The 23,860-nt window shown below is 36.5% G+C and overlaps 1 pseudogene; it reads right to left on the bottom strand.

Moving 5' to 3' along the window:
- Positions 1-20,579: 20,579 nt before the first annotated feature.
- LOC122910392 lies at positions 20,580-21,491 on the bottom strand (annotated as a pseudogene).
- Between the last annotated feature and the right edge of the window lie 2,369 nt (positions 21,492-23,860).

The following is a 23,860-nucleotide window of genomic DNA, read 5'->3' as shown; positions in this document are numbered from 1 at the left end:
TTTCCCAGATGATGAATAATGGTGAGCAACTTTCCATGGGCTTGTTGGCCATTTGTATGGTTTCTTTGGGGAAAAAAGTCTATTCAAGACCTCTGCTGATTTCCAATCAGATTATTATTAGTATTTTGCTAATAAGTTAAAGGAGTTCCTTATGTATTTTGGATATTAACTCTTTTTCAGATATATGGCTTGCAAATATTTTTCTTTGTTCCATGGTTTCCTTTTTCATTTTGCTGATCATTTCTTTTGATGAGCTTTTTAGTTTGAAGCAATGTTTATTTCTGCTTTTGTTGTTTGGGCTTTTTGTCAATACATCCAAAATATCATTGGCCAAGGCCACTACCAAGAATCATTTTCCATGTTTTTTTCTAGGAGTTTTATGGCTTCAAGTCTTTATGTCTTTAATCCATTTGGAGTAAAGTTTTTGAGAGTTGTGTAAGGTAATGATTAAATTTTAGTTTTTTGCATGGGAATATCCAGTTTCTCTAACATTATTTGCTGAAAAGATCTTGGCTCCTTTTTCAAATATTAGTTGACTGTGTGTGTTTTTATATCTGGCTTTTAATTCTGTTTCATTGTTTATGTAACCATTTTTACACCAGGGTTCCATACTGTTTAGATTACTATAGATTCTTAGTTTAAAATCAAGAAGTCTGATGCTTCCAATTTTATTCTTCTTTCACAAGATTACTTTTGCTTTTGGATTCTTTTGTGGTTGCATAAAAATTTTAGGATTTTTTCTTTTTATGAAAATTGCCACTGGAATTTTTATAAGAATTGCATTGTATCTATATATGACTTTGGGTAGCATGGACATATTAACAATATTAAATTCTTCCATTCCATGAACATGAGTTATTGTTCTACTTATCTGCATATTTTCCAGTTTCTTTCATCAATGTCTTATAGTTTTCAGTGTACAAATTTTTCACCTTCTTGGTTCAATTTATTCTTAAGTATTTTGTTGGTGTTCAATGATGCTGATAAATGGTATTATATTCTTTCTCTTTCAGCTATTTTGTCATTAGTAAACAGAAATGCAACTGATATTTGTATGTTGATTTGTGTTATCATGCAATTTTATTTAATTTTTTTATTACTTCTAACTGTTTTGGTGGCATTCTTAGAGTTTTCTACATATAAGATTATGCTATCTGCAAACAAGGACAATTTTACCTCCTTCTTTCCTATTTGAATCACTTTTATTTATGTTATTCTTTTAACCTAATTATTATGGCAAGGATTTCTAGTACTGTGTTGAATAGAAGTGATTAGGGTGGCACCTTTGTGTTGTTCCTGATTTTTCAGGGTAAATTTCAGCTCTTCACTGTTGCATAAGATATTAACTGTGAGCCTGTTGTATATGGCCTTTATTATGTTGAGACACAATACTTCTAATTCAAAGTGTTGAGAGCTATTGTCATGAAAGGATATTGAATTTTGTCAAATGCTTTTTCTGCATCTATTGAGTGATCATATGATCTTTATCTTTCATTCTATTAATGTGGCATATCACACTTACTGATTTGTGGATGTTGAACCATGCTTGGATCCAAGGGAGAAAGCCCACTGGATCATGGTGTATTTGATCCTTTTAATGGATCCTGTTGAATTCAGTTTGCTGGAATTTTGCTGTGTATTTTGCTTAAGTATTTATCAGGGATATCGTCTTGTACTTTTGTTTTCTTCTAGTATTCTTATCTGATTTTGGTATCAAGGTAATGCTGGCTTTAAAAAACTTGAGTTTGAACACATTTCTTTCTTTTTTTGGAAGAGTTTTAGGAATGGCATTAACTCTTCATTAAATGTTTGGTAGACTTCCCCAGTGAAACCACCTATTCTTGAGCTTTTCTTTGTTGGGAGGTTTTTGATTACTAATTCAATTTTCTTACTATGTTATTGATCTGTTCATGTTTTCTGTTTCTTAATGGTTCAGGCTTGGTAGATGGTATGTTTCTAGAAATTTATCCATTGGTTTATGTTATCCAATTTTCTTCCATTTAGTTGTTCCTCATAGCTTCTTATAATCCTTTATGTATTCGTAGTGTCAGTCATAATGTCCCCTCTTTCATTTAAAACTTTATTTAAGTCCTTTTTCTTTTTCTTGGTTAATAGAGCTAAAGATTTTTTGTTTGTTTGTTTATCATTCAAAAAACAAACTTATTTTTTATTGGTCTTTTCTACTGTATTTCTGGTGTCTTTTATTTCTGCTGTAATCCTTATTATTTCCTTCCTTTTCCTAACTTTGGGTTTATTTTTTCTTCTTTTTCTAATTCTTTGAGATTTAATATGAGGTAGTTTATTTGAAATATTCCTTTTTAGTTACACATTACACATCTAAACTTCCACCTAAGAATCATTTTTGCATGATCTTGTATGTTTTAACATGTTGTGTTTTTGTTGTCAAAAGAAGCTTTCTGATTTCGCTTTCATTTCTGCTTTGAGTTCAGTAGTGTGTGTTTAATTCCCACATATTTGTGGATTTTCCAGTTTTATTATTGTTATTAATTTTCAGCTTCTTATCATTGTGGTTGGAAAAGATACTCAATATGATTCTGCTATTTTAAAAAATTATCCCAATATTCATAAAATTGCTAAGGCTTACTTTGTGGCCCAACTTTCGATCTATCCTACAGAATGTTCCATGTGGCTTGAGAAGTAGGTATATTCTGGTGTTATGAAATAGAATGTCCTGAATAAAGTGCTTGCATTCATTTTCTCTATCGTGTTATTCAGTTCTGCTATTTACTAATTGATTATTGGTCTGGATGATCTATCCTGTGCTGAATGTGAAGTATTGAAGTTCCCTTCTATTTTATAATGGCTGTCTGTTTCTCTTTTAATTTCTGTTAATATTTGTATTATATATTCATGTGCTCCAATGTTGGGTGGATATGTTTACAACTATGAATTGACACATTTATCACTATATATGACTTCTTTGCCTTCTCTTATTGATGTTGACAGAAATTCTGTTCTATCTGATATCACTGTAGTCATTTGGTTATCATTCTTATGATTCTAAGTGTGCTTTTAAAGGTAAAATGAATTTCTTATAGGTAGCATATTTTTGGATCTTGTTTTTTGTTTTTATTCATTCAGCCACTCTGTCTTTTAATTGTAAAATTTAGTCCATTTACATTTAAAGTAATTATGGATAAGTAATGACTTACTATTGTCATTTTGTTAATTGCTTTCTCATTTTTTTTAGTGCCTTTGACCCTTTCTTCCTCCCTTGCTGTCTTCCTATGTAATTTATTTTTTTATAGTCATATGCTTTATTTTCTTTTTATCTTTGATGTGTATCTACTGTAGGTTTTTTGTTGTTGTTACCATGAGGATTAAGTAAAACATTTTATAGATCTAACAGTCTATTTTAAATGATAAAAATTCCCTTCAAATGCATATGAGAGTATACTTTGGGTTCTGTTCTCACGTTTTGTTATTGTCACACTTTGCATCTATTTCTATAGTTCATCCAATTTTTAAATTTTATTTTTTCAGTGTTCCAAGATTTATTGACCCAGTGCTCCATGCAATACGTGCCCTCCTTAATACCCACCACCAGGCTCACTTAACCCCATATCCCCTCTCCCCTCCAAAACCCTCATTTTGTTTCTCAGGGTCCAGGGTCTCTCACGATTCATCTAACCCTCTGCTTTCCCCCAATTCACTTTTCCTTTCCTTCTTCTATTGTCCTCCGTGTTATTCCTTATGCTCCACAAGTAAGTGAAACCATATTATAAGTGCCCCTTTCTGCTTGTCTATAGTGCATCCTTTAAGAAATTATTGTGTCTATAGATATTTTAAATATTATTATTTTCTCACTTTTCTACTAGAGATAAAAATAGTTTACATATTGCTATTATACATTAGGACAGTCAAAATTTGGCTACATATTTACCTTTGTAGGTCAGTTTTATACTTCTATATGTTTGCATGTTGTTGCTTAGTGTCCTTCCATCTTCTCCTGAACAACTCCCTTTAACTCTTCTTGTAAGGGAGTCTAGTGGTGATGAAATTCCTTAGTTTTTGTTTGTCTGAGAATGTCTTTATTTCTCCTTCAGTTCTGAAGCATAATTTTACCAGGTATGGCATTCTTAGTTGGCAGGATTTTTTTTCTCTCAGACTTTGACTATATCATTATACCTCCTCCCGGTGTACAAATTTTCTGCAGAGAAATTTGCATATAGCCTATGGGGGTTCCTTGGTAGATCACAAGTCATTTTGCTCTTACTACTTTCAACATTCTCTTATTGTCTATTATTTTGATCCTTTGTTTATATTATGTCTCAGATCTTGGGTTGATCATGCTTAGAGTCCTTTCAGTTTCTTGTCCCTTGCTATCCATATCTCCCAAGATTTGGAAGTTTTCGGCTATTATTTCTTTAAATAAGCTTTCAGGCCCTCTCTTTTTCTTCATCTTCCTGAATACTAGTGAAGCAAGTTTTCATTTATTTCATGATATTGTATAATTAACATGGACTTTTTCCACACTTTTTCATTCTTTTTTTTTTCCTTTTTGTTCCTTTAACTAGCTTAGTCCATATAATCTGTCTCTAATTATGTTGATTCTTTCTTCTGAATGAGTAACTCTGTTGTTAAAATTATTTATTGAATTTTTCATTTCTTTCATTGTATTCTTCAACTCCAAGATTTGTTTGCTTATTTTTCATAGACATTATTTTTTGGTTTGTTTGTTTTTTTATTATGATTTTTAAAAATTTTTTATTAACATATATTGTATTATTAGCCCCAGGGGTACAGGTCTGTGAATCATCAGGTTTACACACTTTACAGCACTCACCATAGCACATACCCTCTGCAATGTCCATAACCTCACCACCCTCTCCCTATCCCCCTCCCCCAACCACCCTTCGTTTGTTTTGTGACATTAAGAGTCTCTTATGGTTTGACATGGACATTATTTTAAAAAAAAATTATTAATTTATTTTAGAGAGAGAGTGAGGACACGACTGTGGAAGAGAACAGAGGGAGAGGAACAAGCAGACTCCACACTGAGTGGAGAGCCTGTTCCAGGGCTCAAACCCAGGACCTTCAGATCATGACCTGAGACTAAGAAGACACTTAAGTGAATGAGCCACCCAGGTACCCCTATTGTTTCTTTCTTTCTGTTAAACTTCTGATTTTGTACATTGTTTCCTCATTTCATTTAGTTACCTATTCTGTTGCATTTCTTTGTGTTTCTTTTAGATAATTATTTTGAATGCCTTGTCAGGCAAACTATAGAGCTCTGTTTCTTTGGAGTTGATTACTGGGTTAATTAGCGTTTTGTTGGTGTTATGTCTGCATGATACTTCATGATCCGTATAGCCATACATTAGTGTCTGTTGATTTGAGGGAGCAAACACTTCTTCCAAGTCATTACCGACTATGTTGACAGGTAAAGATTTTTTCCTCATTTGTTCCCTATGTCAATAGGATTAACCACAAAAAAGCTGGTTACAAACCAGTTGTGCTGGTTTGTAATCAGCTATGAAGCTGTTGCTGAGCCTGCAGTGGGGACCATGATTGGCAGTCTTTCTACCAGGCTTTCAGGAAGTTGTTGATCCTGTATGGTATGGGGTGGATGGGACTTTCTTCCGTACCTTGTTTGGAGGAGTGGCACTGAGACAGCTAACTGTTTCAAGGTCTACAATTGGGTCCTCAGACATTAGGCCCATTAACAGCTATGCAGACATGCTTAGATCCCACTACACTCCAGGAAGGCTTCTGCCAAGTCACTGCATAGGTTCCTGGGTGGGTCTTGGGCCATGGCTGAGAGGGGCTGGAAATAACTGAACCACAGGACTTGTTATCTATTCTACAGCCAAGACTGAGATCTGCAGATCTGGCTCTAGAAGCATGGATAGGCATGTCTCTTGCCAGTTTCTGGGAAGACTGGACTATCTGTGACCATGGTTGAGGAGACTGGAGTTGAGTATAGAGCCTTTCAGTATCTCTGGAAGTGCAGATGGAAAAATCTTCAGCTGGGACCCTGTGCTACCATGACTGCTCACAGACCATAGCTAGAAAGGGCTCTTTTGCAATTTCTGGATGATACAGACACACTGTCTCCTGCTGCTTCCCTGGGCCAGCAATCCTGCTGATAGATTGAACTATGAGGGCTGAAGCTAAGTAAGGTCCCTTTAAGATCTCTGAGGGCTCTGATGCTCATCTGTGAGCATCTCCTATCTTGTCCCTGTGCCAACAGAACTGCTTCTGAATTATGACTGGGAGATCAAAGCCAAGTATAGGGCATATTAGCATCTCCAGGGGTGTAGACAGGAGTTTCTCCCATTGGAACTCTGGACTCTCAGGACTTCTGGAAGACTGTGACTAGAAGAATGCAGGAGGAATTTAGGGCCCTTTCAGGACCTCTGGAGGTGTAGACAAGAGTGTCTCCTTTTGGGAGTCTCAGCCAATAGAAATGCTCACGGAGTACAAGGATGTGGGCTGGAACTGTTATAGGGTCCTCTCAGAATCCATAGTCATACCAAGTCTAGTGAGCTTATTTCTAGCAGCCTCTGGAACACAGCTTAGAGGAGCTGGAGACTTTTCATGGACATCTTCCGGGACCATAGCAGGGGCAGAGGTTTGTGTGCTTATATCCTGATGTGCAGGTGATTGTGACAACTCCTGGGTCCTTTGGGTGTACGGTGCTGGTAATATAACTAAAGCTAAATAAAGCTGTATCAAGTCTTCAGAGGTGAAACTGCTTCTAGGTCTGCAGCTGGGATCACAGTCAGTGAGTCAACTTCCTTGGCGCAAGACTGCTTTCTCAAAGCAGTTCTCCTAGGTTGTAGACTGCACCAGGGTTTTACAATCTCTTACCTGGATCTGAAGGCCCTCTAGTCCGTGAATGGATGTGAAATTGTCATTGAGCAAGGGATGTCTTATTCAGCCATTTTGATGATGTCCCATGGCAAATTTTTAAGAGTGAAATTAATGAGATTGAAGAGTTTAAATAAGGCAGCCAAGAGAACAGAAAAAAGCTGGAAAAAAAAACAGTTAAAAAATGTTACAGTTTTATTGAGATATAATGTATATTGTATATGCAGTAAGATCTATTTAAGAGTATTATTTGATAAATTTTAGAAATGGAATGCAGTTGTGACACAACCATCATCAAATTTTAGGACACTTTCATTACCTTGAAAGTTTTCAAATACCTCTTTACAGTAAGTTTCTGCCTCCAGAAATTGCTAGGCCCCAGCCAATTACTAATCTGGCATCAATCAATAGCATTAAATAGAATAATTAATCTTAGAAATCTTCACAACAAATATCTACAGTCAATGATATTATTCTACCCACCCCCAACTTACAAATGAGGAAACACAGGCACAGGGAGTTTGTGACTTAGGGCTCTACTGCTTGTAAGTGGCAAAGCCAAACTTCAAAACCCAGGGTTCTCAATTTAGAGTTTATGCACTTCACTACCCTATTGTGTTATCATTAATAATTGAGGGGTGCCTGGGTGACTCAGTCAGTTAAATATCTGCCTTTGGCTCAGGTCATTATCCTAGGCTTCTGGGATCAAGCTCCACATCAGGCTCCTTGCTCAGTGGGAGCCTGCTTCTCCCTCTCCCTCTGCCCCTTCTCCTTCTCCTGCCCTCTGTCTCTCTTTAAAACAATAATAAAGATAAAAAAGAAATAACTGAGTAGAGGAGACAAGATGGCGGGGAAGTAGGAGGAGGTGCCATTTCAATCTGTACCCTAAAGTGAGCTGATTACCTACCAAAGAACTCCAATCACCATGAAATCAGCCTGAGATCAGAATTATACACGTCTGATCTCTACAGGGGCAGAAGATGCCAGTGGGCAGGTAAAGCAGAGTGGGAATGTCGGACTGATATCGGAAGATAAACAAAAGGGGGAGGGAGCCACCAGAGGTGACAAACTGGAAAGTAATACCCCTAATACAAGAGTGCCCTGCATCTGGGGACCAGCATTAACTTGGAGACTGGTTGAAAGCACTCAAAAAGAGCAAAGGATCACGGGGGGTAATTGTGGGAATCGGCAGCTAGGGACAGGGGCTTAAGTCCCCAGACCCAGGACAGCCTCCCCGGTGCTGAGCCAGAGAGAGTGCGATTGAAAAACCAGGTCTTGGTCCCTGAGCCGCCAGTGCACCGAGAACGGGTGGGGTCTGGCTCCTGTGAGGGACTGGGAGCCTTGCCAGATGGCAGAATGCTGAGCCATGCTAACAGAGCCTGAGATGTGCAGCCCAACACCCTCCCCTCAGAGAGGTGCGTGAAGGCCCAGCCCTGGCGCTCTTAGACCCGTGCCATTCTATCAGAGCCTGAGATGCACGTGTGCCCCAAACCCTCCCCTGGATGCACATAAGCCCTGTGCTCTTAGACATGGAAAGACCAGGCACTCCCAGCCCAGGCAAGCGGGAAAAATCTCAGTGTGCGATCGCTGCTTGGAACCTCTCTGGCAGTCTGGAGCTGCCCAGACAGCCGCCACTGCCGTGGTTTGGGGTACAAACAGAAGATCCTGCGTCCCCAGGGACCGTGATTCAGAACCTGCTCTGCCAGTGGCCAAGGGGGAATTCATATGGGCTCTGAGGTTTCTCTCTGAGAGGGAGGTCAGGGTGCAGTTTGCTTTCCTCTGAACCTACAAAAACCATCAAAAGTGGTCAAGGCGAGAGAAAAAAAAGTGAACAAACATAAAAACCTCCAGAGAACAAAAGCCTAAAAAAACTGGTTTCCTCAGAGCCCACCCCCTTGAAGGGGGAGGGAGAACTTAACTCAGGGAACATCATTGACTGAAAACCCACGTGGCAGGCCCCTCCTCCAGAAAACCAACCAGAAAAGTAAAAAAAAAAAAAAAAAAGACTACAAGAGAACAACCACCACTATTTCATAGGACAACTTTTATTTTTAACTTGTTCCCACTATTCTGGTTCATTTTTTTTATATAGATAATTTTTTTAACCTATTTACCATCACAGGGAGATGTCCAGTACATCAAATTCCATAATAACCTTCTAACCTCAACTTTTTGATACATATATCTGTGTTTTTATTTTGCATTTCTATTTTTTAATTTTTTTAATTTTAGTTTACTTTAGTTTATTTCTTTTTTATTTTTATTTTCTAATATTCATATACAGTTAAAATTCATTGTAATCCCCTTTCCCCAATCAATGCTACCCCTATAGGTAAAACAATTTTTAATCCCCCTTTATCTTAGGAAAGTTGAGTCCTTTAACAAAGATATCAAGATACATCCAGGAAGAAACAAAACGACCTTCCTTGCCCACACTGAGAATTTATAACCACTCTCCCATCTTTTTCTTCCACAAGTGTTTCTGTGTTTTTGTGTTTGTCCTGATAGTATATAAATCTTATACTTGGGGTTCTTTTTGATGAGGTTCTTCCTTTATTTGCTTATATATATATATTTTTTTCTCTTGTCATATATTTTTTTTCCAATTTATTTATTTTCAGAAAAACAGTATTCATTATTTTTTCACCACACCCAGTGCTCCATGCAAGCCGTGCCCTCTATAATACCCACCACCTGGTACCCCAACCTCCCACCCCCCCCCGCCACTTCAAACCCCTCAGACTGTTTTTCAGAGTCCATAGTCTCTCATGGTTCACCTCCCCTTCCAATTTACCCAAATTCCCTACTCCTCTCTAACGCCCCTTGTCCTCCATGCTATTTGTTATGCTCCACAAATAAGTGAAACCATATGATAATTGACTCTCTCTGCTTGACTTATTTCACTCAGCATAATCTCTTCCAGTCCCGTCCATGTTGCTACAAAAGTTGGGTCATATACTTTTATCAGTCTTTTTGTTTGTCTGTTTTTGTTTGTATATTTCATAAATCTTACCTTGGGGCCCATTTGTGCTGAACCTTCTCTTTTATCTCACCTTTCTTTCCTGTCTCTTTCTCTCTTTTTTCTTTTTCTTTTCTTTTTTCTCTCGTTTGGGTGGGGAATCCTGATTGCTCAGAAGTGTTCCAGGGTGAACCTTGACTGCACCACGGCTGATACATCCAACTACATCTGTTCAGTCATCTCTCACCAAAATGACTAGGAGGAGGAATGCCCAACAAAAGAAAAATAGAGAGGATGGTCCTTCTGCAACAGAGCTAATGGCTATCATCATAGACAATATGTTGGCAAGAGAATTCAGGCTAACAATTATCCAGGCAATAGCTAAGTTGGAGAAAGCCATGGATGACCAAACGGAATTGATTAGGGCAGGACTGAAAGCGACCAGGGATGATGTTCACAATGTTAGGGCATAACTGAAAGCCACCAGGGATGAGGTTCACAATGCTCTCAATAAGTTCCAATCTAATCTAAACTCTCTCAAAGCTAGGGTAACTGGCACAGAAGATAGAATTAGTGATCTGGAGGACAAATAGATAGAGAGAAAGGATCAGGGTGAAGCCTGGAACAAACAGCCTAGAAGCCACAAAAACAGAATCAGGGAAATAAATGATGCCATGAAATGTTCCAATGTCACAATTATTGGAATTCCTGAAGGGGAGGAGAAAGAAAGATGTCTAGAAGATACAGTGGAACAAGTCCTTCATGAAAATTTTCCCAACCTCGCAAATGGAACCAGTGTTCATGTACTAGGGGCCGAATGGTCTCCACCCCAGATTATAGATTCCAAAAAAAAAATCAAGGCACCTGATAGTCAAATTGAGGAATCATAATTGTAGATACAATCTCTTGAAAGCTGCTAGGACAAAGAGGCTCCTTACTTACAGAGGAAAGCTCATCAGAATAATGTCAGACCTGTCCACAGAGACCTGGATAGCCAGAAAGAGCTGACAAGTTATATTCAGGGCACTAAATGAGAAGAACATGCAGCCAAGAATACTTTATCCAGGAAGACTGACATTCAAAATGGATGGAGAGGTAAAGAGTTTCCAAGACCGGCAAGGCTTAAAAGACTATGCAACCACCAAGCCGACACTACGGGAAATATTAAGGGGAGTTCTATAAAAGAGGAAAAATCCTAAGAATAGCATTGAACAGAAATATCGAGACAATCTACAGAAAGAAAGACTTCAAAGGTAACACGATGTCAATAAAAACGTATCTCTCAATAATCACTCTCAATGTGAATGGCCTAAATGCGCCCATAAAACAACACAGGGTTGCAGATTGGATAAAACGACAGGACCCATCCATATGTTGTCTACAAGAGACCCATTTTGAACCTAAAGATACATGCAGACTGAAAGTGAAGGGATGGAGAAGCATCTTTCATGCCAATGGTCCTCAAAAGAAGGCCAGGGAAGCGATTCTCATATCAGATAAATTAGACTTTAAACTAAAGACTGTAGTCAGAGAAAAGAAGGACATTACATAATTCTTAAAAGGACTATCCACCAAGATGATCTAACAATTGTAAATATCTATGCCCCCAATATGGGAGCAGCCAATTACATAAGAAAACTGTTAATCAAGATAAAGAGTCATATTGATATGAATACATTAAAAATAGGAGATCTTAACATGCTTCTCTCAGAAATAGACAGATCATAGAAGCAGAAAGTCAATAAAGAAACAAGACCATTGAATGACACATTGGACCAGATGGACCTCATAGATATATACAGAATATTCCACCCTAAAACAACAGAATATTCATTCTTCTCAAGGGTACATGGAACCTTCTCAAGAGTAGACCACATACTGGGTCACAAATCAGGACTCAACTGATACCAAAAGACTGAGATTATTCCCTGCATATTCTCAGATCACAATGCTTTGAAACTGGAGCTCAATCACAAGGAAAAGTTCAGAAGGAACTCAAACAACTGGAAGCTAAAGACCCCAGGAGATGAAAGAGGAGCTGAAACAATTCATGGAAACCAATGAGAATGAAGACACTTCAGTCCAAAACCTATGGGATACAGCAAAGGTGGTCCTAAGGGGGAAATACATAGCCATCCAAGCCTCCCTCAAAAAAATAAAAAAATCCAGAACACACCAGCTGTCTCTACACCTTAAGGAACTGGAGAATCAACAACAAACCAAACCAACTCCAAACATAAGAAGGGAAATCATCAAGATTAAAGCTGAGATCAATGAGGTAGAAACCAGAGATACAGTAGAACGTATCAATGAAACTAGAAGCTGGTTTTTTGAAAGAATCCATAAGATCAATAAACCATTGGCCACACTAATCCAAAAGAAAAGAGAGAAAGCCCAAAATCATAAATTTATGAATGAAAAGGGAGAGATCACAACTAACACCAAGGAAGTAGAAACAATCATGAGAAGTTATTATCCAGTGTTATATGCCAATAAGCTTAGCAACCTAGATGAAATGGATACATTCCTGGAAAACTATAAACTACCAAAATTGAACCAGGAAGAAATTGACAACCCAAATAGACTGATATCTAATAACGAGATTGAAGCAGTGATCAAAAATCTCCCAAAAAACAAGAGCCCAGGACCTGACGGATTCCCTGGGGAATTCTACCAAACTTTCAAAGAAGAAATAACATCTATTCTCCTGAATAGGTTTCAAAAAATTGAAGCAGAAGGAAAACTTCCAGACTCTTTCTATGAAGCCTGCATTACCTTGATACCGAAACCAGGCAAAGACCCTACCAAAAAGGAGAATTTCAGACCAATATCACTGATGAATATGGATGCTAAGATTCTCAACAAGATCTTAGCCAACAGGATCCAACAGCACATTAAAAAGATTATCCACCACGATCAGGTGGGATTCATCCCTGGGCCACAAGGATGGTTCAACATTCGCAAATCAATCAATGTGATGCAACAAATTAATATGAGAAGAGAGAAGAACCACATGGTCCTCTCAATTGATGCAGAAAAAGCATTTGACAAAATCCAGCATTCATTCCTGATTAAAACGCTTCAAAGTATAGGGATGGAGGGAACATTCCTGAACCTCATCAAATCTATCTATGAAAGACCCACAGCAAATATCATCCTCAGTGGGAAAAAGCTTGCAGCCTTCCCGTTGAGATCAGGAACAAAACAAGGATGCCCACTTTCACCACTCTTGTTCAACATAGTATTAGAAGTCCTAGCAACAGCAATCAGACAACAAAGAGAAATAAAGGGTATCCAAATTGTCAATGAAGAAGTCAAACTCTCTCTCTTTGCAGATGACATGATTCTTTATATAGAAAACCCAAAAGACTCCACCCCCAAACTACTAGAACTCATACAGCAATTCAGCAACATGGCAGGATACAAAGTCAATGTGCAGAAATCAGTGGCTTTCTTATACACTAACAATGAAAATACAGAAAGGGAAATTAGAGAATCGATTCTATTTACTATAGCACCAAGAACCAGAAGATACCTAGGAATAAAACTAACCAAAGAGGTAAAGGATCTGTACTTGAGGAACTACAGAACACTCATGAAAGAAATTGAAGAAGACACAAAAAGATGGAAGACCATTCCATGCTCTTGGATCGGAAGAATAAACATTGTTAAAATGTCTATACTGCCTAGAGCAATCTATACTTTTAATGCCATTCCTATCAAAATTACACCAATATTCTTCAAAGAGCTGGAGCAAATAATCCAAAAATTTGTATGGAATCAGAAGAGACCCCGAATCACTAAGGAAATGTTGAAAAACAAAAATACAACTGGGGGCATCAAGTTACCTGATTTCAAGCTTTATTACAAAGCTGTGATCACCAAGACAGCATGGTACTGGCATACAAACAGACACATAGACCAGTGGAACAGAGTAGAGAGCCCAGATATGGACCCTCAACTCTATGGTCAATTAATCTTTGACAAAACAGGAAAAAATATACAGTGGAAAAAAGACAGTCTCTTCAATAAATGGTGCTGGGAAAACTGGACAGCTATATGTAGAAGAATAAACTCGACCATTCTCTTAAACTGTACACAAAGATAAACTCAAAATGGATAAAAGACCTCAATGTAAGACAGGAATCCATCAAAATCCTAGAGGAGAACATAGGCAGAAATCTCTTCGATATCAGCCACAGCAACTTCGTTCAAGATACGTCTCCAAAGGCAAAGGAAACAAAAGCGAAAATAAACTTTTGGGACTTCATCAAAATCAAAAGCTTCTGCACAGCAAAGGAAACAGTCAAGAAAACAAAGAGGCAACCCACAGAATGGGAGAAGATATTTGCAAATATCAGTACAGACAAAAGGTTGATATCCAGGATCTATAATGAACTCCTCAAACTCAACACACACGAAACAGGCAAACATATCAAAAAATGCGTAGAAGATATGAACAGACACTTCTCCATCAAGACATACAAATGGCTATCAGACACATGAAAAAATGTTCATCATCACTAGCCATCAGGGAGATTCAAATTAAAACCATATTGAGATATCACCTTATACCACTTAGAATGGCCAAAATTAACAAAATAGGAAACAACATGTGTTGGAAAGGATGTGGAGAAATGGGCACCCTCTTCCACTGTTGGTGGGAATGCAAGTTGGTGCAGCCTCGTTGGAGAATAATGTGGAGATTCCTCAAGAAATTAAAAATAGAGCTTCCCTATGACCCTGCCATTGCACTCCTGGGTATTTACCCCAAAGATACAGATGTCGTGAAAAGAAGGGCCATCTGTACCCCAATGTTTATAGCAGCAATGGCCACGGTCACCAAACTATGGAAAGAATCAAGATGCCCTTCAACGGACGAATGGATAAGGAAGATGTGGTCCATATACACTATGGAGTATTATGCCTCCATCAGAAAGGATGAATACCCAACTTTTGTAGCAACATGGACGGGACTAGAAGAGATTATGCTGAGTGAAATAAGTCAAGCAGAGAGAGTCTATTATCATATGGTTTCACTTATTTGTGGAGCATAACAAATATCATGGAGGAGAAGGGGTCTTAGAGAGGAGAAGGGAGTTGGGGTAAATTGGAAGGGGAGGTGAATCATGAGAGACTATGGACTCTGAAAAACAACTGAGGGGTTTGAATTGGCGGGGTCTGGGAGGTTGGGGTACCGGGTGGTGGGTATTATAGAGGGCACAGATTGCATGGAGCACTGGGTGTGGTGAAAAAATAATGAATACTGTTTTTCTGAAAATAAATACATTAATTTTTAAAAAAGAAATAAAAGAAAAAATATAAAAAAAAAGATCGGCTAAACTTAAATAAATAAATAAATAAATAAATACCAGTTGTTGGCAAGAATATGGATGACAGGAACACGTATACATACCCTCACTCTGCCAGCTGACAGAGCCCAGAATCAATGACATTGTAAAAACAATTAGCATGCCTATGATCCAGAATTTGGTTCTTCATATCATTTTCTAGTCAAAGGAATTAGATCTACTTGGAGAAAGATCTGATTCAGTGACTAGGGCAGGAAGTAAATATGCAAGATGAACCTGGAACATCTTGGAATGCCAGAAAAATCCACCACCACCACCAACAACAAAACACCAAAGCTAAACAATAAACAAACACAAACCCACCCTGCATACACAATGATGTGTGTATGTCAAACGGACAAAGGTGCCAAAGAAAACAGCTCCCTGTGGCCAAAGCTCCTATGATTTGAGCAGCAAAGTTAATAAAGTACTGTGTAATTTTGTCAAGGTATAAAATAAATATCCATGATTCCATACTTACGTAAATAGAGGATTGAATATATAAATAAGTGAGGTGACTAGATAAATCTTCCATGCAGAAGAATTCCAGTTTATATAGATACTTTGCCCCAGGGAGGTGGCCCATTTCTTTCCTCTCTGTTAAGTGTGGACTGTGGATTGTTACTTCCTTACACAGAACACAGTAAGAGAGGGTGGAGAAAAAGCAGCTTCACTATGGAGGAACCCAACAACACTACCTCATCCAGGTGGTCAAGATCAACATCAAGAGTTACAAGTGAGGAGGAGAGTAGTTGCCACTGGCAGGATGTAATGAAAATGGTGGTTTACCCCTGGGCCCTTTCTCCTCAAAAGCTATCCCCCAAGTCTAATCATGAGAAAAACATCGGAAGGATCCCAGTTGAGGGTCATTCTACAAAATTCCTGATTAGTACCTCTCAAAATTTACCAAGGACTTCAAAAACAAGGAATGTTGAAAAGCTGTCCCAGACACCTGATGACTAAAGGGACATGATGAGTAAATATAAAGTGATATGCTGAATGGGACTCTGGATGCAATGACACTAGATTAAACTATGGAAATCTGAATCAAATATGAATTTCACTTTATCATAATGTATCAATATTAGTTCACTAATTATAACAAAATACCAAACCAATATAATATATGAATGATGTAGGAAAATTGGTGTGTCAGATATGGGAATACTCTATAATACCTTTATTATTTCCTATAAATCCAAAACAGTTTAAAAAATTTTTTTTAAAATTCTCATTTCTCAGAATGCAGCCAGAGAACACTTGGGGAAAAACAATCACCAGATTTCTCCTTCAAATGATAGTAATTGATTCAAAAAATTATTGTCATTGGATGCTAAAACTGTTGATGAAAAATTATTAGGGTAAAAGCAATTCACATGGTGTCCAGGTACCACCCTACAGATTAGATTTTCCTAGGAAGGAAATATGCTATCTTTATCTTAGAGCAGATGGTGATGGTACCACCTTAATGAAGTAATCAGTAAAAGGCTTCAGTTAACAAGGCAAGCTAATGTCATAGGCCTCACCTTAAAACAGTACACTTGTGATGGCTGAATTATTTAACCTAATCTAGTCATGAGGAAACCACAAAATATAGATATGGTGGCATATTTTACATGATGTCTGACACAGAGATTTAAAAACTTTTAAATGTCATGAAAGGAGAAAAAAGCAAGAGGTTTGTTCTAGATTACAGGAGATTGAAAAATGATAATACACTAAGTAGTGGCATTTAATTGAATTCTTGATGAAAAAATATATTGCTAAGAAGGACAATTTGGGCAAAATTTTAGTGTGAACATCATATTAGGTGATGTTAAATTTCTTGGGGGCAATAAGGATATGATGGGTGCCTGTGTGGCTCAGTCAGTTAAGTCTCTGCCGTTAGCTCCAGTCATGATCCTGGGGTCCTGGGATCAAGCCCCATGCACTGGGGGCTCCTGATTCTCCCCTTCCCACTTGTGCTCTCTCTTGCTCTCTCTCTCTTTCAAATAATTAAATAAAATCTTTAAAAAATTATATGACAGTGTAGGAAATGTCTTTGTTCTTTTGAGATATATATTGAAGAATTTTGGGTAAACTATCATAATCTCATATATATGTATAGTCACACATACATACATATTTTATATATATATATTCTACACACACACACACACACACACATTTTCCAGGTGAATTGTTAGGCAAATTTGGTGAAATGTCAATAATTACTAATCATGATTGTCAAAATTCATGGGCATTTTCTCAACTTTTCTGTAGGTTTGAAATTTCTCCAAAACAAATCTGGAGGAAAATGTCATTGATTCACATTTTTCTTGACTCTCTGCCCTGTTTCTCTATCCACTTAACAGCTTAGTTTCTTGAAAGTTTTCCTCTCCTCCTCCTTTCACTTTTCTATGTTGTGTACAATATGACTTAGTGGTTAAGAGCATGGACTTTGGATTGGATCCTTCAATTTGATCCCTGTGCTCCACCTTAATATTTCTGTAGACAAATTAGGAAACCTCTTTGTTCCCTATTTTTTCATTGGGGCTGTAGGAAATTAAAATATAGAAGTCAAAGTAAAAAATTTAAGAGATTTGCTGAGTAGTTAAATGGATACTGATGAAATGTTATTTACAAGCTAAAAGGGTGTCTTAGAACTAATTTAAAATAAAGCAAAAATGAAAGATGAGACGAGAGACATATGTGTATCTGTTAATATTTATTCAGTTGCATTAAAAGCATTTTTTCCAAATAAGGTTAACAGTAAGGAGATCTATTGGATTTTGAAATGAGAATGGGTGGTTAATTCCAGAAACCCTGGGTCTGCTTCTCTGTGATTCCCTCAGCGATGCCTTCCTTTGTGTATTGACTTCACCTACAGGCTGGTGTCTCTTTTGATGGCAAAATGATTGTAGACTGTGCCAGATTTTATAGCCACAAAACATGACATTCAGAGGAGGACTACTTTTTTTGGATCTCTTTTAAAACAAAGGAAACATATTTCCCAGGAACTTCCACAAAATTCCCTTTTTGGTCTCACTGGCCCCAAATAAGTCACAGACTCTTCCCTTAGCATACCTCTAGGCTTTAGTGTTACTAAGGGTTAGCAGTTGGTAGTACAGAAATATGTAAACAGAACTTGTGGTATGCCTGGAAAAGGGAAAGGGATCAATGCATGTGAATCTGGCAATGGAAAATATCTCCTAAAATAGAGAGTGTATGCAAAGAAACAGCATTCATGAGACTCGAGTGTCTGGATTCTTTTACACCCTTTAAAAAGTGTTTAGGACCTTGTAGAGCTTTGTGTCTGTGGGTAATATCTAACAGTACTTGCAATATTATAAATTAAAACCAAGAAATTAAAAATATTTATTGACTTGTTAAAAATAAAAATAACAAACCTATTATATATTAACTTAAATGATTATCTTAAAATATATAAAAGTTATGGCTAGTGAATGGCCAAATGTGTCATGTACCTTTTTAAGTATTAGTGAAGGAAATCAGTTATAACATGGTTGGTACTCTCAGGGGAAGATAGGCCTTCATTTTATTATCAAATAGTTATAATTTATTATTTTCCCTTTAAAATGTTGCTTATATCTGTGCACTCCTCTTTTATCCTCCAATTTCAACTCTCATCATCTGGTATAAGAATTCTTGAAGTTAGCCTTATTGCTTCAAGTCTCATTCTGATCACCAGATTACTTTTCTGAAAAATACAAAATCATATTACCTGGATCTAGGAAGTATTCAGTGTTTGAGGCGTCTAAGATAAATTCAGATTGTTAAGGGTTGACATTGAAGATTCTCAGTAACCTGACTCCCTCCCACCCTTATTTCCCATATTCTACAACAACTTTTTTTTTCTTTTTCTTTCTTTCTTTCTTTTTCTTTTTTTTTTTTTTTTTAAGAAAAGTTTTGTCAACTTCCTGACTCTCTTCATGGTTCACCTCCTCACCCCAGTTCCCAGTGTCACACTAATTTCCATAAACATTGACTGTGGTCATACTCATTCTTTTTTTTCCTCAAAACATCATATTTTAAAATCATTTTCAAGGCACATCTCACTTCTGATGCTGCATAAGGTCTAAATAGCCCAGGGGACAAGTGTCTCCATTTTCTGAACTCCCAAGCATCATTGATAAAAATTCTAGCTCAATCTCAATCACCTGGCTGAACTTGAGCAAGCCACTCAATGTTTCAAAGTATGAGGATTTTACTGAGAAGATACATGAAAAATCATTTCTAACCAATTGGTAGGTAATATATATGAAAGGTGTAGTTTTGTGCCCAGCAGATAACATGTTCTCGGTAATATATGGTTTTCTTTCATACTTGCATAAATAAATGATCAATAAATATTTTTGTTTAGGAATTTAGAATCTTCACTGTTTTGTGCCTCATTTATGCTTTATAGCAACTCCAACTTTTTATTATTGCTGAGAATGTATCAGTAATTTATACTAGAATAAGTACAGTTTGGTGGAATTCCTGGTAACAAAAGAGATAAGTAATATCAGAGAGAAAAACCCCTTCGTTTAATTTAGTGTATTCAGGAATACTGCATTTCTGATGGACACCTTAATCAAATTATATGAAAACAGCCAAATCCATATGGACATTCAATCCATAAATACCATTTATGGAAACTACAGAGTGCTAAATCAACAGTATACAAATACTCTATTTCAGAGAACTTTAAAGTAAAATTGACTAACACTAAAGATGAAAATAGTCTTTTTTATTATACATTTTTACTAGCATTCTTTTCTTGGTTTCAACATTGTGGTAAAATATATATAACAAAATTTCCCCTTTTAAAGGTGAACATACTCTGGATTTGAGAATATTCTGTGTGAAATAATATTCAAATATATTCTCTTGAATAAACTCAAAGAAAATTAAGAATCAAAGTTATACAGTTTACTTCTGACAGTTGGTGTTTTTTAAGAAGGGATTAATTCTTGAGAACCTGGAATGTGCCAGAGATTGTAAGATTATGCTTTGGAATTCCAGAAATTTGTCAACAATATTATTTTTTGTAAATTTTTGGTTCCAAGAGTCATTGTTTTAAATGAATTAAAAGGAGGTGATCTAACTGACTTCTATTCATAATATTTGTTGTATTTGTTGAATATTGTAATTCATTATCCATTGAAATATTAGCTAATAGTTTAGCTAATATTTTGGTGACAAGTGTATAACCTGAAGAAGAATTATATAGTTCAGTCTTGCTGGGAGCTAAGCAAGAGCTTAGCTTTTGCAATACATCATACCAGAATCTCTCCTTGTTGAACTTATTTGAGTCCTATAATATCTTGTTTTAGTAATTGAAAATTCTATGGGCAACACAGTCCTTTTCTTTCTCAATATTCCATGATTTCAAAAACATTTTATCAAATTTAAGTTAATTTTCCACCGACGATAATATTTCTTTTAGAATGTTATAAAATATTCTTTATAATTTTTTTCATAGCATTTATTATTTCCTTATTTCTTAGACTATAAATAAAAGGGTTTAATAAAGGGATCACTAGATATTAACAAAAAGCAACAGGTATATCTTCTTCCTTTAACTGAATGTGGTCAAATGTACACAAACAGAAGAGAACAATAGAATATTGAGATAGAAAGTGGGATGCACAAGTAGATAAGGCTTTGCCTCTTCCCTCTTTGGATTTCATTTTGAAAATAGTAAAGAGTATATAGAAGTAAGATATTAAGACACTACCAATGGTGAAGACTTGAACTGAACCTGCAAAGATAAATATTATCAATTCATTGACATAAGGGTTAACACATGAAAGTCAGTATAATGGAAGAACATCACAAAAAAAGTGATTGATTTGACCCACAGAAAGTTAACCTAAAGAGAAACTCTGCATGAATAATGGAATGCAGGTTTCCAGCTATGTAGGCCCCTGTGGTCATCTGAATGTGCACTTTCTTTGACATGGTGTTGTGATACTGCAGTGGGCTGCATATGGCCACATGGCGATCATAGGCTATTGCTGCCAGGAGAAAGCAGTCTGTAGTTTCAGCAAGGCAGAGAAAATAAAATTGTGCCATGCATTCATAAAGGGAAATCATTCTGTCCTTTGAAAAGAAGTTCTCTAACATTTTGGGGGTAATGGCACAGGAACAACAGTAATCCATCAGAGCCAGGTAGCCCAGAAAGATGTGAAGGTGTGAAGACGATGCTCCATAAAAATCAATGCCACCAGGCCAAGATTCCCCACCATAGTGATCACATAGATAGTGAGAAATACCACAAACAGGAGACTCCTCAACTGTGGGTGGTCTGTAAATCCTATGAGGATAAATTCAGTAGTCAAGGAGTAGTTATCCTCAGTCATATCCACCTTCTCTGTTGAGATAGGAATTCTGGAGATATAAGATTATTATTTAGAGTATGTATAACTTTCCTTCCAAATTTTTCTTTTTACAACAAAGAGTGGTGCTTTTTCAAACTCCCGTGGTATCTCCGGATTCAGGCACCCAAACCTCTATGGTATAGTTATTCCCTAAAAATGTTAGTTTTATAAGCTCAAATCTGAAAATCAGCATTCCCATGAATATATTTGTATTCCAAGAAGAATGCTTATGGAGGAAAAGGTTTGCCTTTATGAATTCATACATGAATAGTGTACGATCTTGCATTCCAATATTTGGTTCAATGTTGACAAACAATATCATGTCAGTTTTGTTTAAAGATCCTCATAATAAATTTACTATCCATCTTCATGTATACACATTTTTTTAACTGAACAAAGTTTTCATATACTCTCCCAGTGGAATGAATGCTTGAAAAGAGCATACAACAGATATGTTAAATTTCTATCCTAGGAATTCTATGAAGATCACAAAGGATTATGATAGGACTTTCATCTTTAGAGAAAATTACTTGAGATATCCAAGGAAATAAATATCTATGTATTTTCACCTCTCTCATCCCTGTTCCCGGTATTAGATCCATTTCCATAAAAACTGATTTTGTTTGTGCCATCATTCCTGTTGATTTTTGCCCAGATCTCTAAATCCTTTCCATCTTTATGTAAAACATATGTCACTTAAGAAAGCTTTAACTAAATGCTCTAGACCACACTGATTTTCACTTCTTGCATCCTCAAGCATAACCTATATACCCAGCACAATCTAGAGTTGTTTATGAATAATACACATGGCTTTTTAAAAAATATGCATGTACAGTTTCTTTATTAGAATTGTAGAGATTTGAGTTCAGCTATGACTTTTACTTCTTGTAAGAGGTATTTAATGCTATTGAAGGGGAAAAAAAAAAGTACTGACTCCAGTCCTAGCTTCAAAGACCCGAGATAGGTGACCATGTCAGTATACTATCACTGATCCTTAGTGATCTCTTTGGTCTCCACAAATTGAGACAGCTAATTTTGAAAAACAGGCTACGAAGCAAATTCTTGGAAATTTATCATGAAAAATCTTATGTATTATTCTCTTACTGGAAGTGACCCAGATACTATTTTCCCACTTCCTAAGAAACGTATGCAATATTTTCTGAAGTATATCACAGTAGTTTTAAAGCTAATAAAAAAAAAGCTTGCCTGTATATTTTAGTTTTATAACGCTTAGAGAAAGAGAAAAATCTTAAGTCTTAGTATGCTTTTTGAGATGGGTTGCCTGGATGGCTAAGATATTTAAGCATCTTCCTTTGGTTTAGGTCATGATTCTCTAGGTCCTGGGACTTAGCCCCATGTCTGGCTCCCAGCTCAGTGGGAGTTCTCCTTGTTCCTCTCCCTCTGCCTCTCCCTCTACTTGAGCTCTGTCTCTCTGTTTCTTTCTCTCAAATGAATACATTTTAAAAATCTGAAAATAAATATGATTTTTGAGAACGAATTTTGTTTTACCTCAAAGGCTATCTTCTTTTATTACTTAGGGATCTGTTAGGATATTTTGACCAATGTGTCTAATTATGTGAATTCTATGGTCAGAATGGGCTTATTTTTCCATACTCAAAACATCAAAATAAAAGCACAGGCTGAATGTTTTATTTTCTTGTTTTAAATTATTAAAGATAAGCCATTTAATTATTCAACTATGTTAGTAATAACTTTAAATTTACTTCCCTGAATTATGTAACAGAATTAAACTGTATTCTTACCAGGATGTTTTGAGATCTACCTTATAATCAGAAGGTTGGCATGAACTGAATTTAAATCTCATGCTACTTTGCCAGAGCCTTCACCTGTGGGAAGACCTAGAAAGGTGAGAAGGTGAAATCTGAGAACAATTAAAAAATGCCAACTAATTGAGATAAATCAATACTTATGGACACTAATAGTAAGGTAAAGATAAATATGAATACTTCCTTTACCTGAATGTTCTGAGAAGAGTTTTATAACATCACATTGCTTTTGTGTGTGTCTGCATGGTGTTAACTCTCATATAATTTCAGGATATAAGTTTTTGTCTCAGAAACCTTTGGGATTAAAACAGTGAATATCTTGGAGACTACTAATAAGTCAGTGTCAATAATTATGTTCCTAACAATGCAAAATTAAACTTTCCATCAAATGCTTATGGGACTTGCCTATGATGACATCAGTGTATTTCTGTGGGGAGATTCAGTTCCCAAAACATATTAACTCTGTGACATGAGTTAAAGATGACCTGTGAGACAATGAGGTTAAAGTAAATGAGCTTTGCTAAACTCATTAAGTCATTTGATAATCATCTTGCTGTTTCTTAT

The sequence above is a fragment of the Neovison vison genome, chromosome 6, assembly GCF_020171115.1.
Source record: "Neovison vison isolate M4711 chromosome 6, ASM_NN_V1, whole genome shotgun sequence".
Lineage (NCBI taxonomy): Eukaryota > Metazoa > Chordata > Mammalia > Carnivora > Mustelidae > Neogale > Neogale vison.
This window is presented reverse-complemented; position numbering and strand designations above follow the sequence as displayed.